Raw genomic sequence first — 16,641 nt, forward strand, 5'->3', positions numbered from 1 at the left:
TTTAACCACACTAATTTAATGGTGATTTGGTTACTTCTTTCCTGATCTTGTTAACTCAATTATCCTTATTTTATTTGAGTCTGCTGGCCTGACTCTAAAACAAAGCTGAATAGATAGGCATGATGTCAGTTCTGATTCTGATTTGAGCAATGCTATTGAAAATGCTTCCTTTTATGTGTTTTATTCATTATTTCAAGACTTAGCATGAGTCAATTCTTTCTTACTTTCAAAGGACTATGTTAATCATGAGTAGGCATTCTAAAATGAGTATTAATATTTGTTGAGATGATAATTTTCTCCTCCAATTTCCTGATGTGCATTATATTGACACTCACATATCAAAAGCATCTTGTACTCAATGGGTAATTTTATCTTAGACATGACTCATTTTAAAATAAATTGATAGTTTTCCAACACTGATTTAAATTTTTTATTCTGTATTCATGGGTGAAAGATAAATTATGATATTTTTCTCTACTAATCTCTTTGATGATTTTTTCGTATTTTGACTCTTTATATGACATGATTTCAGTAGATCTTGTTGTATCTTTTCTTCCTTTGAATTGAATCATTTCCTTCGAGAAAGAAAGGGGAGTCTGTAAGACTCAGGAAGCCAAGGAAACTAGAAGGCTTGTATGGATGCAAACCCAAGAGTCATAGTCTTACCTCAATGTGATACAAGCTTTGAAAAAAAATGCTATAGGGAGAAACTGTAGGAATGTAACTTTGTGAATTATCCCGTGATGTATGGGTCTTTCAGTGGTGTGGTTACTTTTAAATCACTCACTCATGTACCTGGAAGCAACCTCTCACCAGCATGATTCTATCAATAATCCTAGGAAAGTCATTGGTTCACTAAATTAGATGTGGGTATATTTCTTTTTTAGGTCTGTCATCATTGCCCTATCTGTAGTGAATATGTGCTCACTCACATCTCTTTGACAAAGTCACATAACTGTCCTAATTCTTGTTTTCTTCTTAAAAAGTTAATTTATTCTCTCCCTCCATCCTTCTCCCTGACCTGATCTCTCCTGTTCCCTTCCCCACCGGCCTACAAAGATGACTGGAATCAGGGGCATCTCTGGGAAGATCTAGACATATAGTGTAAATGGAAACTTCCAGGAATCTATCAGGGAGACCATAATGAAGACTCCTAGTAACAGAGGATATGGAGCCTGAACTGGGTGACTTCTCTAACCAGGCAAGGCTTCTAGTGGAGGAACTGGGACATCAACCCAGCCACAAACCCTTCGACCTACAATTTATCCTGCCTCAAGATGTGGATGTATATATCTTGGGTAAAGGTGGTGTAGAATTTTTGGATGTGGCCAAATAGGGACTGATCCAACTTGAGACCCACACCACAGGGAGGGAGCCCATGCCTGACACTGACTAGAGGGGCAGGAACTAAAGGATGGATGACCTAGAAGTCTAGGATAGAACCAAACATGACTGGAAAAAATGATGAAATGATTCCTAATGGTATTCTGCAACAATTGTAGACTGCAGCCTTTTATCATTATCATCAGAGAGGCTTCATCCAGCCACTGAAGAGCAGATTGTAGAGACACACAGCCAAACATTAGGGAGAGCTCAGAGAATCCCCTTGAAGAATCAGGAGGAAGGATTGTAGAAGTGTGAAGTGTCAAGGCCACCAGGAGAACACAAGCCACAGAATCTATGAAGTAGAGCTCATAGGGGCTCACAGAGATGGAAGTGACAATCATGGAACCTGAATGGGTCTGACCTAGGTTCTCCTCTGTATGTATGTTATGTCTGTGTAGCTTGGTCTTCTTGTGTAACTCCTAACAGTTGGTGCAGAGCCTGTTTCTGACTCGTTTGCCTGCTTTGGGGACCCTTTTCATCCTACTGGGCTGCCTTATCCAGACTTGATATGAGAGTTTGTATCTAGTCTTATTGTTACTTGTTATGACATGTTTGGTTGCTATCTCTGTGAGGCCTGTTGCTTTCTGAAAGAAAACAGAAGAGTGGATCTGTGGGGAAGGGAAGTATGGGATAGGACTGGGAGGAAAGGAAGGACAGTAAAATGTGGTCAAAATTTAATATATGAGAGAACAGTAAACACAAAAATAAATAAAAAGAAGCATCACATAATAAGCTAATTTATTTACTGTGTGAGTGCCGTGCCTGTGTATGTGTTTTTTACGTGTTTTTGGAATTTTGTGGGGATCAGATGACAACTTGCTGCAATAAATACTCAGTTAACCACGGGAGACCTAGGAATTGAACTCCGTTTGTGAGGCTTGGAGCCAAGTGTTTTTATCTATTGAACATACTGTCCTATTTTCTTTATTCTTAAAGATTTTAGTTTTAAAAATTTCACATTTTCAAATGTTTCAGTAGTTTATCTCCCTTTCTTAATACTCTTACCCTATTTATCTTTATCTTAGGGTGGTTGTAAGATGACTTGCTTCTGGAACTAACATGTCATGAACAATATCTCTGTTGTTTTATTAACCCTTATCTCCTTTCATTGCATACATCTTTATCACAATCACTCCATCATTGCCTACACTCTGCTCTCTCCTCATCTTATTCTATCTAGGACTCTTAATGATTAATTGCTGTTTGACTTACAGATTTATGAGGTTGTTAAAGACATTTCCTAAACATTTCACTTGCAACAATGTAATCCTCATTTTCAAGTCCTGCTAGAATGGTTGCCAAATTTGTGGGATCATGCCAAGGGGAAGGTGAGTAGGGTGCATTTAATTTGGGATTGATAGGGTATTTATGCAATTGACAGTTTCATTGATTTTATTACTAGACACCCTGATGTAGTAGTGGCTTCAAGGTGTACTGCTGTCTATGATTGCACCATTGTACTTGTCGTTGTAGTTCAAGGGTACAATCTCATAATTCATTCTGATGTTAGTATGTCTTTTAGCTCCTGTATCTAGGTCCAGGTTGGCAGTGAGGGGGTGATGTTTAAAAGTGCACAATAAGAGGCTGATCTGTCAGAAATTCATCCCACCCTCAGATGTTGTTATGGAAGCATATTTACAAAGTAAAAACACATCCCACTTTTATTTTATTAGACATAGTGCTAAATAGCATTTATAAATGCTTTTAACTTTACAAATAATGAGCAAGACTATAAAAATATAAGTCTTATATGAGAATGTTGGTGGTTAATATTTTTAATATGTTAGATTGTATCTTAGCATGCCTGATAATTTGGTTTTAGTGAAATGTGGTAGACTTTAATAAAATGGAATTCAAGGTTGCTATCTATACTGTTCATTAGTAGGAAGATAAATGATTTCACATGACCAAATTTTCATGTGAATCTATTAGTAGCTTAATGCAATGAAAAAGCAGTTTGATTGCACTATCTGTAGGCCAGCACAATTTAATGGTTATCCAGAATTCATTTAAATTGTCCTATGTATGCTAATACCCAATGATATTAATGGTTTTAAAAGTTTATTTTTTATTTTTTAATTTAAATTAGAAACAAGCTTGTTTCACGTAACAATCCCAGCTCCCCTCCAACCCTGTCAACCCTCCATGGGGGATCTCTGAAGTATGTCATTTCATCTGGGGCAGGGCCTAGGCCCTCCCTCATGTGTCCAGGATGATAAAGCATCCCTCCATGTGTAATGGGATCCCAAAGTCCATTCATATCCCAGGGATAAATACTGATAAAAATTCTTAATATATCAGCATTCATATGCAGCAGGAAGCTGGAAATTTACCTCCGAAAGAAAATTTTCTATAGCCTTAAAATATCAGAAAAAGTCTATAATGAATGATTATTATCCATAATAACTTTTCAAAGTGTAAGGCAGTTTCCCAAAGTAATTTATAAAAGATTATATTATGAGAAAGCTTAATTATCATTGCATACTCCCATTCAATATTATATAAAATTGGAGAGATATTTAAAGAGTATGAAGTTAAAATATATATGAAAAAAGCATTATTAAGCTAGATAGTTAATGGCAAAGCTATTAAATCATTCTACTCATAATATTTTTGAATGATTTTCATTTAAGAACTTTTCATATTCATAACTATGTTTTTATTGTTTTAATTACCTATAAATTTCTTTTATGGAAAAGATATGCAAGAAATATGTTGTGGGATAATTTTTTGTATACTTGAAGATGTTTCTTTGCCAAGGCATGCTTTCTGCTTGGTTTAATAAAGAGCTGAATGCCCAATAGCTAGGCAGAAGAGAATAGGCGAGATTTCTGAGAAGGGAGAGGAATAGTAGGGGGAAGCTAGTTGCGATGATTAAGCCAGGGAGATGTCAGGGAGACACTGAAGAGGTCTGACATACAGTGCAGAGCAGACATAGCAGAGCCATGTGGCAAAATATAGATAAGTAAAAATGGGTTAACTTATGTCATAATAGGTAGTGGGATAAGACTAAACTAATGGCCAAGCTTTCACAATTAATATTAAGTCTCCATTTTGATATTTGAGGGCTGACAATCCACAGATAGTCTTACAAGAAAGCTTGCTACTGACGGTATCAAGTATAGAGAAAAAAGAACATATTTTTCCTGAATTCAGGTGTTTTCTTTATGTGTACTATTTTCTCCAAATACTTTTATTGTTTAACAGGGTTTCCTATTGAGCTGAGTGGTCTTAAACTCACTGTGTTGGAGAGGATGGTTAAACTTCCAATCCTCCTGCCTCTGCTTCGCCACTGCTGGGATTAGACCTCTGTTCCTAATTTATGCAATTCTGGGATCTAACCCAGGACTTCCTTCAGGCCTAGCAGGCATGCTTCCCACTGAACTGCCATCCAGCCTTAACACTTGTTCTTTTTTTCTGTAAGATATTCTTCTACACAACCATAATAAAATAAAAATTGACATCAATGCATAAGTATTGTGTAATAATTTCCACGTAATTCAAATAATGAGCTTGGCAGCAAAATGTCCAATTCTAGGTCATGTGTTTTAGTGCATGTGTGTATGTCAGTGTCTTTTTACTGTCAGACATTGATACTTCTGAAGATTTTATACCATTCATTCTTTAGAACGTCCTTCAGATTGTTTGCCTGATGTTTACTTGTTATTAAATTATGGTCCAGAGTTCATGACAATAATCTCACTGTAAGGATGTTACTCTCCCTGGATTGTTATGTAGACACAACTGTGTTTTGTCTCCCTACTGATAACAATGTTGATGACTGAAGCTGTTGTCTGGCAGCCATCTGCACCAGAAAGTTTATCTTCTAAAAAAATTAAATATTATTTGGGGATAGTTAAATGCTCACCCTTCATTGATGTTTCAACTTATCAATTTACTTGCCTGTATAGATTCATGGTTTTGTATTTTATGCAACTATTTATATCATCATATAGTCCATGTTTCTTTTATGTCTGAGGTACATGCTATTTGGTCAACTAGAACTACTTTTCATTTGCTTATTTTCCTCTTTGGTGGTTTTCAATTTTTGAGCACTTGTTCACTTTCTTATACAGTAGGGTTATGCTTATTTTCTATCTTCCTTAGCTTAGCTTGGACCCGCCATTTTTTTAAGGGAGTTTAACTCTGCACAGAGAACAAAGTGTTTAGAAACTGATACATATTGTGTAATAATTCAGCCCTCTTACTAAATTATTCTCATGCATGAACACTTATCTTGGAGTATTGAGCCAATATTATTGGTGCTTTGAACTAAATAATTCAAGACAGGTCCAGAAAAGGATAAGCGAAAGAAAAATATTTAAGATTATTTAGGATAGCCCTAAATAAATGATCTTCAGGTCATTTCACACTCATCCTTAGTATCCTATAACATAAATTATCACATTAAGGCCCTTTCATCAGTTTATCAACTCTAGTTTCTTACTTCCGAGAAAGCAAGGGTAATTAATTTTTGCCACGGATTTATTTTTAAAATAATTAGAGAAAATGGAAATATTTGCTTCTTTCTTAGAACAAAGAGTGGCCCTTGTAACTTATGCTCATTATGAACGTGGCTAAAAGAATAAAATGTAAATTCTTTGGGTATACAGAATTTATATAAAATTAAAATTATTGAATTTTTATTGGTTTAGTGTCTTCATTCCATTTCTTCTCATGAGGTCTTGGCTATCTTGCTTCATGAGATTTAGTAAAATATTATCTTACTCATTGTGAGAATGATTTTTATTTTATTATGAACTTATTTTTGATGTATACTCTAAAAATAATACTAGTTTTATCTGATCCATTGACATATTGCTCATTTATGTGATGATAATATTATAGCAGGATATTGACAACACTTAAGGTCTATTCAAGAAGAAACACCATGTAAAAGCAGACAATTGAAGGTCACTGATCATGAAATACTACATTATGGATTGCAATTAAATTAAAGATGAATTAATTATAATGTACTCTAGTTATACAATTAATAGAGTATTTTCGAGACTATTAGAATTGCTATACATACTTATGGAGGAATAATTTGTTGAATATCTTGTTTTAGATTCTAGAGCCAGAGATATGCTATTATTCAAGTTATATAGTCTTCTTTTAGACAGCTGAAGCTCACATTCTTGCCACCTTAGTTTCCCTGACTTAGTGGACTATATCATTGAAGTCAGGGACAGAATAAGCCCCTTCTCTCTTAATTTTTTTAGTCTGGATATTTTTGAACAGCTAAAGGAAAAGAAATCAAGACATCCAATATTCTGAAACATATGAGGGTAAGTATGCTACTCTATGATAATGTTTGTAGAAATGTTTCAGAATTGCCACTGGTCATAACACATTTAAAAACAAATAAGCAAACAAAAAATTAAAGGACAATGAATATATGTAGCTTCCCAGTTCCCTTCTCCATTTATACAGCCCTAGATCATGGTCAGGGAATGATGCCACGCAAAGTGAACAGGTCTTCTCACCTCGATGAACCCAGTCATTACAACTTCCCACAAGTATGCAGAGACCCATTTCCCAAGTGAGTCTATATGCTATCTAAATGACAGTGAACACAACCACCATACTAGGGATTCAGAACTAATTCATTCTCTGGATGTATTGGGGCTATTAAGCATATAAAACAGAGATAGAGTTTTTAACTAAGAATTGATTTATTCTTTGGATATATTAGGGTTATTAAGCATATAAAAGTGAGGTAGGGGTTTTATAATATTTCTAATATTATTATTGCTATCGACTAGCAGATGGGTGTATTCTATCATGATACAAACAGACTAATAGCTACAGGTATCATCCTGTTTATGGGTGCTACATTCATGAATGTTTTTAAAGTTTTGAGCAATATATAAAAATAATGAGGTCCTAAGCCGGGCAGTGGTGGCACATGCCTTTAATCCCAGCACTCGTGAGGCAGAGGCAGGCAGATCTCTGTGAGTTCGAGGCCGGGCTGGACCGATAGCTTCCAAAACAATACAGAGAAACCCTGTCTCGTAAAAACCAAAAAAAAAAAAAAATGAGGTCCTTCAATACCAGATGAATGACCAGTCATATTGAACTTGGGGAGAGTTTTGTAATCACACATTGCATGTTCAGGATGAATTCCTTAAGTGCAATGTTTCCCCATATTCATCATGCACATATTATAAAAACTCTCTTAATTACAACAATTCTGTTGCAAAACACTACATAGTTTGCTCAATGGGAGAATTTTTTAGGATGTTTTAAAGAGATAACCTCTCTATCCTTTTATCAATAAATCTATATTCCAGACATAAATGATGTCTAAATTTGAGCAGAGTAGTAAAGATTTTGGGTTTTACGCATGTTTGCTTACACTTGAAATCATGTAACATATAAAGAAAAACTGAAGTACCTTCTTTTATAAAATCAAGTTTGTTTTAGTCCAAAACAATCCATATTTGAGACCACGCATTTGCTTTGCAAAAACTTTTAAAAATTGTTTCAATAAATTCATTCATATATTGAGAGAAACGATTCTCACTGCATTTAGAACCAGAATTACAGTGAAGAAGCAAATACACATAGGTGTTTGATTATAGAATCTAAGGTCTATCACATAAGATAAACTGGCAAACATATAATTGTAATAAACATGAGTGCTTTGATGAGGGATGATGAGATATCTCAGGTGGGACCACGTATCAAAAATATTAAGTATTGCATGTCTGAGTATTCATGCATGTGTGTGTGCATGACTGTGTGTGTGTGCATGACTGTTTGTGTGTGTTTGTGCAGGTGTGTCCACATGCATGTATAGACATATGCAGACATTTACCAGAGAAATGGTTATATTGACTTTGAAAATACCAATAGAAAATAGAATAAAAGAATATGATCCCCAAAATGCTAGTAGGTATATAAAACAATGGCTTTGAAAACAATCTTACTTTTATATCTGCAGATCAGTCATTGAACCTTTAGAGTATATGTAATTTAGCTTTATATTTTTAGCTTGAAAACCAATGATTTTTAATGAACTAAATGATGGTTCATTTCTTTTCCCTGCAAATTCTCTGACTCTGTATTGTCCCTACACCTTACCCTATGACATATCCATTTTAATCTTGAAGCCTGTCCCATATTTTACAAAATAATCTCTCTCTGGCATCAAATTGTGAATTCTGATTGAGCACAAAGCTTGAAATTCAATAAAATGAGAGTTTTGACTTTCGAAAGGAGTGTTGGCTAGAAAATATACTTCTGCAGTTCAGGCTTCTTTTGTGCAGTGGAATAAATAGAGGGCACGAATTCTGGGGTGATGGATGAAACGCAGTTTCTATCAAGGTCTGAAGAGTTCAGTAAGAGAGCAAGCAGTGCTGATATTACTGTGATTTCTGATCTCTCAAGTAAACCAACTGGCAGAGCCTCCTTTTCCTGTTATGGATAAAGAATCTATCAAGATAAAGAAGAGGAATCTCTTAAAATCTATTCCTTGACTCATTATTTCTTTCACAAATATATACTAAAGACAGATATGTAACACCAAGTATTTTGTTAGTAATAACAGGAATGGCTACTCTCACACTGAAGTCTGGATCCATTCACAATGTTTTGTCCTTCACTTGCCTGCTCTGACTTAGTACTCACCCGAGGGATCAGAGATGAGACTATCACTAAGGTACTTCCATAAAAATGTAAACCTGAGCTAGAGAACTGAGTTCAGAATTGTCTTCAGGGTCACTCAGAAAATTATTTGCAATATCTGCAGACTTGCAGGTCCCTTTTTTCTCCTTTTGAATCTTTTACATAAGTATTTTATTTCAAAATACATTTAAATCATGCAAAGACAGTACATAGAGTTCCCCTTTAAGTGTGTGGCCCCCTAAGGCTGATACCAGTATATGATAAAATATTCAAAATGCATATTGATACATTGCTTTACAGACTAAATTCTAGAATGAATTTCAATTTATCTGTTTATGTACTTACCTGCTCACTTTAGGGATGGAGACATGTCTTAACAACTAAGGGACTTCCTACTCTTGTAAAGAAACTATTAGGTTCCCAGGAACAATGTGGGACAGTTCACCCACCACTTGTACCTCCTTCTATAAAGGATCTGATACCCTCTTCTGGTTGTCTGTTTCAGGATCCAATTCAGGGCATAGCATTTTTTAATGCTGTTGGGACTTAAAATGGCACAGAGAAAGACCACTAACTACAGAAGGATGAAATAGGTGGGGAATGCAGGCAGACTGATGAAGAGATGATATTGAATTTGCCTTTAATGGGCCAGTAGACTAGTATAAGAGAGAAGCTAAGGGAGAATATTAAAGTCAAAAATTATATTTAAAATGTGTGTTAAAACAGTGTAATTGAGTAACACGCAAAGCTCAACATAAAGATGGGGAAAATGTCACATATATATAGGAGAGTGACCGGAGGTGAGGTAGGTAGGCCTACCAAGGAAACCAGAGTGAACACCAGGGCTATTATCACATGTCTTAAAGACTCTGTTCTGGTACATTTCATAAAGTTTTTGAAATATTTGAACAAATAAATAATTGTAATGCTCTTGCTTATGAAAGCTAAATTCTATAGCATTATGAAGATATGAAAGATGAGCCAGGCAAGAGGTATCATTTAGGATCATCCTACTGTCCAACAGGTAGAAAAATGGAAAATGATAAAGAACTGAACAGTATATTTAGTGGATATGAAGGAGCCCCACTCAAAAGCTGCATTTGAGTTCAACTTAATCTCACTTCAGAGATTAAGTTGTTTATTTTGTTGTCTGATGAGTGACTGATTATACTGCCTGTCAAAATGAGAAGTGAATAAGGACAGAAAAATTGGAATAAGATGATGAGTTCTTTATGGGCACTTTTTTATGAGGCTCTTTAGTGTAATCACTAGCGGGATTCTGATAGGCAGATACAGCTGATGTAGGAAACACATGTGAGATGATACCCATTGGGAACTCATATGTGTTAGGCTAAAGCCAGGTTCAGATAGAATATTCAGGTGACAGTGGGTATCTAAAGCTAATGTGGAATTCCATTACTGAAGCTCAGATTAAGGTGATAAAAAATACACCTGAAACTGAGCCAGTAGAGAAGGAGGAGGAAATCTACAATGATGACAGAGATGAGAGAGGAAGACAGAATTTTAAAAATGTGCTAACACTGTCAAATGGTTTACCTTTATTTAAAATAAAAGGAATGACAGTGATATGCTTTTTGCTTCAGCTCCAATGTAGAAAGATCATAGAAGTGTTCTATGATCACTTAAAGCCAGAAAATTCCTGAACAAAATGAACATCACCAACTTCAGAACACTGAGGTTGTACACGGAAGAGCATCTCTTGAGTCCTGAGGTAAATACAGAGGAAAGCTAAGGTTTACAGTTAATAGAAAGGAAACTCTCAAGTGAGGAATTTTCCACATGGGATTGACCTGTGAACTTGTCTGTGGTACAATTGTTTTGACTAGTAATTGTTATGGGAGGGCACAGGCCACTAGGGATGGTGCCATCCCTGGATAGGTGTTGTCAGTTGTATACTAAAGAGCCTGTGAGTTTGACAGCAATCAGCATTCCTCCATGGTTCCAGTTTCAAACACCTGCCTGGGCATCTGCCTTAACTTCCTTAAATGTTAGACTATGACCCGGAAGTGTAAGACAAGAAAAAAAAAACAATCAAATAAACAAAACCAGAAAACCAACACATACACACACACACACCAAACAAAACCTTTCCTTCCCTTAAGTTGCTTTTGGTCATGGTGTTTGTCATTGCAACAGAAAGGAAGCTAGAAAAGGAAGGAGTCAGAGGACTCTTGGACTTCAACTACAAGCAGACAATGTCAACAAAATATTATAGAAAGCCCCTCTCTTCCCCTCACACTGTTAACAAATGCTAATAAGAAAAGTTAAACTAACTACAGCTGTTAAGTTGACTGAGTAGTGTTAGGGGTAAGACAGTAGGAAGGTGGATTCAGAAAACTGAGGTCTTCCTCTATCTCCTCTTCTTGTTCTCTGTGGCATAGAGTTCAGAAACTGTGGTATTGGCAGTCTCTACCTTATGGTACTACACAGTACCATCTACTCCTCTTGTCTTGTAGACTCTTACAGACCAATCATGTAGTGTGGAATTTCCCATCACCCCCAAAAGAGATGTTAACGTCAGTTTCCTTATTTGTGGGGGATTCCTCTGAAGACTCAGCTTTGGACTTTCCCCTACCAGCCTGTGCTGGCTGTTTCTCATTTATTTTCATCTATCTTCTTTAATTCCACTCCTCTCCAGGTCTCAAAGGGAGGCCCTATCTTTAGGACTCTTCTGTGTTTCCCCAGAGTTTTCAATATTGTAAACACAAGGATCCAAGGACATTAATAACTTTAAGTACCTATGCACCAGCTTCTTACTACACTGTTGTGTCTTCAGTTAAATTCTTGGAATAGCATTCCTACAAGTGAAGGAGAGACTCAGCAAATTAGGGTGTTTAGTGTAAATGCAGTTATCCATGTCCAATATGTGAAAAGATTATTGAGGGAAGTGGCAGATGCTGTCGAAAGAATGTGCTGCAGCAGAGAAAATATAGGAAAGTGATCAGCAGAGACATGGGTCATAGATTTGGGAAGGTAATTCCCGAGATGATACCTCCTGGAGGCACTAAGGCTAACTCCTGCATGCGCTACTCATCTTACAGGGTGCATGTAGCCATTCCTGCCAACTTTGCTCATAAAGATTGATTTCAGAGCCTGAGGTGTCTCTTGCTGGCCACCACTAGCCTACAGATCATGGTAGCTTCCCTCAAAGGACTCCAAGCCTTTCTTGTCCTCCAATCTATCCTCTCAGCAATACTCCAAGGCCGTGGGAAATTCCTACTCAAAATTGTTTCTCCAGTGGAAATATTCCTACTAAATATCATTGAAAATATAAAACAAACAGGGATTATCAGTTTGTCCTCCAAACTTCCGAGTTGCCTGAAGGTTTTTTTCAGCCTTCTGTTGTTTTCAGACACTGCCTCACATTCTGTCACAACCACACTTCCTCTTTAGTCAGCAGTTTCTCCCACATCATTAATTTCGAAACAATTTCCGCTATTTTCAATTTATATTATTTTAAACTGCTTTATTGCTTTCTTATTATCTTACTCTACAAAGTCAGTAAACTTCATGAGTTATGTATTTGCAACAAGACAAGTACTCAACAATTATTTAGCGAGTAAGCACAAGAACATCTGACATCCATGGGCTTGGGGCTGGGAGCCATGGGGATATGGGGCCAAACTAAACATGCGTCTCTTGTAGGTACTGTCCTCTAGAAACTAATTAAATTAATTATTTCTATGCCTTTTCAAAGTTAGAATTATAAGACTTGGCAGTACTACAAAATTGAGTATTTGCTCAGCAAGCATCCTACTTTTCATTAATTATGTTATATTAAGTATATAGATGTTATTTTTAATAGTAAGTATATTAATTATAGTCATTGCTTTAATACCAATACTATTACTGGATATGATTTAATATATTAATATACAGTGCATTCCTATTATGCATTATCTTACTTAATCTTCATAATTGTTATTTCACTTAATCTTCTTAATAATAATTAGCTGTCTATATCTTTATCTGAAATCCACAATAACAAAATTTGTACAATGTTGTTACCTTAAAACATGCAACAAGTAGGTGGTAAATTCATATATATGTGTGTGTGTGTGTGTGTCTGTGTGTGTAATGCATGTGTTTCTGTACATGTATTTTATTTTGACATAGGAAAATTGTATGTATTTATGGAGTATAGCGAAATATTTCAGTATATACGGTTATATTGAATGTGATGGGAAAAATCAAGTAAACTAGCATATTTACCTCCTCAAATAAGCTGTTGTGAATATCCTTACCCGTTGGATATTAGAATGGGGCAGAGATGAATAATCATTGTTAGGTGTAGAAGATGTTTAGCAACTGAGACATTTTTCAACCCAGACTATTGAAGACATTGTTCATTTTGAACGTATCAAGGACAAACATCCACTTAAAGTTTTCATTTGAACTTTTGTTGAGAAATCTGAGCAAGTCTTTATGTTTTCCCAAAGCTGGGGCACTTAATTGACTCAGTTAGATCACTCCCAGTAAAAAAGCAAGTTGACGCCAGAGTAAAAACAGTGAACTCCCCTGGAATTTCCTCTTTTTGTTTTTGATTATGCCATGCCCACAGATTTTGGTATAAAAAGATAACTTTCCTTGGAACTCTCTAGTTCTCAGTTGCTCTTTAGACAGACAGTCCAGTTCAGGCTCTTTCCTAACACAGATGGCCTGGCCTGGCCTGGCCTGGCCTTTCTCTTTGTCTGTCTACACCATGGCCAGTCCCATAGGAGCTGCAGGGGACCACTCCTCTTGCTTTTAAGGGTCTCTTTGTGGAATATGACACTTGCTTCTGAGGCTGCTTTCTGTCCTAATAACAAAACGTATATTCACACACACACAAACACACACACACACACACACACACACACACACACACACACACACACACTCTCTCTGCAAGAGTGGCCTTTGTAGCTCCTCACGCAGCGGTGGCACTCACACTACAGGCCACTTAGTTCTTCTGTTATCTATTTGTGCCCAGTGACCTGAAGTACCTCTGGGAATGGAAGGGCAAGTTCAGAGCCTAATGGTCACAGATCAGTCAGGCTGTCCTTGAAAGCCTGTAGCCTCTCTTTCTGTCTCATCCTCATTCACTTATCATCAGCAGGCACTGTAATTCCTATTCCAAAGAGAATTGTTTTATCTCAATCCTTAATAAAATTTAATAGCAGATAGAGGACTCCAGTGAGGGCTCAAGTTAGTGAGATTTTTATTTCATCTAATACACCAGTGTATTCTGTATGTATGGGCTGTTGTAAATAAAGGAAACCACATATATTTACGGAGCTAAGCTAACTGGGTTTTATGATGTTATCCTTGAATCTTTCACACTCTGATCAGTAATATCACTCCCCTCATTAGTGTGCATCAGCAAGATGCTCTGTTAATTGTCTATAAAGTTACCTCTGAATAGCAGTCATTTCAAGTTCCATTTGTTAGTACAACAAATACCTGGAAATTACACCATTAGCACAGAAATCAATCTGATTTTCAGCCTAACATTTAAAGCAAACCTAGCATCATCACTCCCACATGGAAAATGCTACTAGCAAGTTTTCTATGTCTGAGAACCTCTAAATACTGGAATCCATATGGAACATATGGACATGGTGCCAAGAACTAAAGAGAAGATTGACATGATTTGAGAGAGAGGTAGAATGCACTTTCAGGATCTCCATTATCAATGGGCATTTCACTATGCTTCTTGGGCTCCAGAATTGCAGAGATGATGAAGATTTATTTATTTATTTTTTTGGTTGATTTTTAAAAACTTACAAGATAATAGGAGATGGCTGTGGGGTAGCGATAGATATATATGCATGAGTGTGTCTGTGGGGATGGGCAGCCCAGCAGGCATTCAGAGTACCGCTAAGCAAGGTGAGAGAATGAGGGTTTTCAATTGTGTTTGGATTTCATACAACTTTAAATTTTTTTGTGCCTGTGTTTGTGCACGTGTGTGTGTGTGTGTGTGTGTGTGTGTGTGTGTGTGTGTGTGTAAGGACAACTTGCAGGAATTTGGAATTTGTTATGCTTCTTTTTCTTTGCCACATGAACCAAACTCAGGCTTGCTAGCAATTTCCTTTATCTGATGAGCCATTTCATCAGCCCTATATTAACATAACTAATAGTATGTGGGATATTTGAGAACAGAGGCAATAGCTCAGTTGGTAGTTCTGGTAACATGCACAAAGCTATGGGGTTGGTCCCTAGCACCAGGAAAACAGAACCTGTTAATTCAGGTCTGTAATCAAGCTCAAGGTCATTTGGTTACAAAGGCATTTGAGGCTGTGGCAGAATATTCATTGTCCCTCCATTTTAGTCCAGGCTCTGCTGTTTAATAGCTGTGTAACTATTTTTGCCCTTTAGAAACTGGATGACCATGTGGCCTGGACTTACAATTGTTACCATGGAGATGAGAATATGAAAACCTAAAGCACAGAGCTGACAACAGTAAGTTCCCATCCACTCTTCCATCCCCCTCATGTCTCAATATAGAATCCCAGCCTTCTCATTGTTCCCCAGTCTGACTATTTCTTTTCTGGGAACTCCCTCGCTTTCCTTACCCCTCTTGCACAGCCCACTTCTGTTCTCCTATGAGAGGAGCTGCTGCTTCCTTCACCAGGATTCTTCTAATCTCCCGCCCTGTTACCTTTACTTCTGAAATTTCACTGTATTTTGCATATTTTTTTCTGGGATTCTTCCACACTGCACTGTACATTGTAGTTACCTGTAATGCATAACTATTTCTTAATGCATTAAGGATTATATGTAATTCTCTAGCACCTAGCATGGTGTTATAAATATGCAAAAGTTATTACAACATTGCTTTATCTAGTACAGATGCTTCCTTTAGGGAAGTAAAACCTTAAATGTCTTTTGATTTGATTTCCTTTTAATTTTGGCATATAGAAGGATTTCGGGTTTATTTGAATCACTACGGGACTGATAAATTGGCCACACATATTCTTTACTAAACAAATGAGTAAAAAAATCTTTGTTTTGAATAATTTTCTTATTAGACAGAGAGCTCATTATATCCTTCATCTGAAGTCTGAATTGGGATAAAAAATTTCCATAAAGAGAGAAAGAGAAGAGGAAAGGGGACAGAAAACCAATAATAAAACAATCCTTGACATGTAGATGGTCACTGCAAGCTATTCAAATGGTGTTTTAAAATAGCTTATAGCATGGGCAAATTCTCACATAGAATAATGAAATGAGCCGTGGTGGCGCACACCTTTAATCCCAGCACTTGGGAGGCAGAGGCAGGCGGATCTCTGTGAGTTCGAGGCTGGGCTGGACCAATAGCCTACAAAACAATACAGAGAAACCCTGTCTCGTAAAAACCAAAAAAAAACAAAAAAAAAAGAATACTGAAATGAAACTTTAAGATGGTAATTTTAATAATGCTTTATATATACTATCAAACAAACTCAAGTAAATGAGTTGGAACGGGCTAAAATAAAATACTGGTGGGCTTAATATTCTTTATTTTCTCTATATTTTTAATTATTGTTTCAACACATCCTTATTTCTTGAATAATAAGAAAAAAACAATAAAATGTATTAAGTAAAGCATTTCTCAATCAGGAGTACTTTAGTCACTAGGGA

This window comes from Mesocricetus auratus, unplaced genomic scaffold (genome assembly GCF_017639785.1).
Source record: "Mesocricetus auratus isolate SY011 unplaced genomic scaffold, BCM_Maur_2.0 Super-Scaffold_100018, whole genome shotgun sequence".
NCBI lineage: Eukaryota > Metazoa > Chordata > Mammalia > Rodentia > Cricetidae > Mesocricetus > Mesocricetus auratus.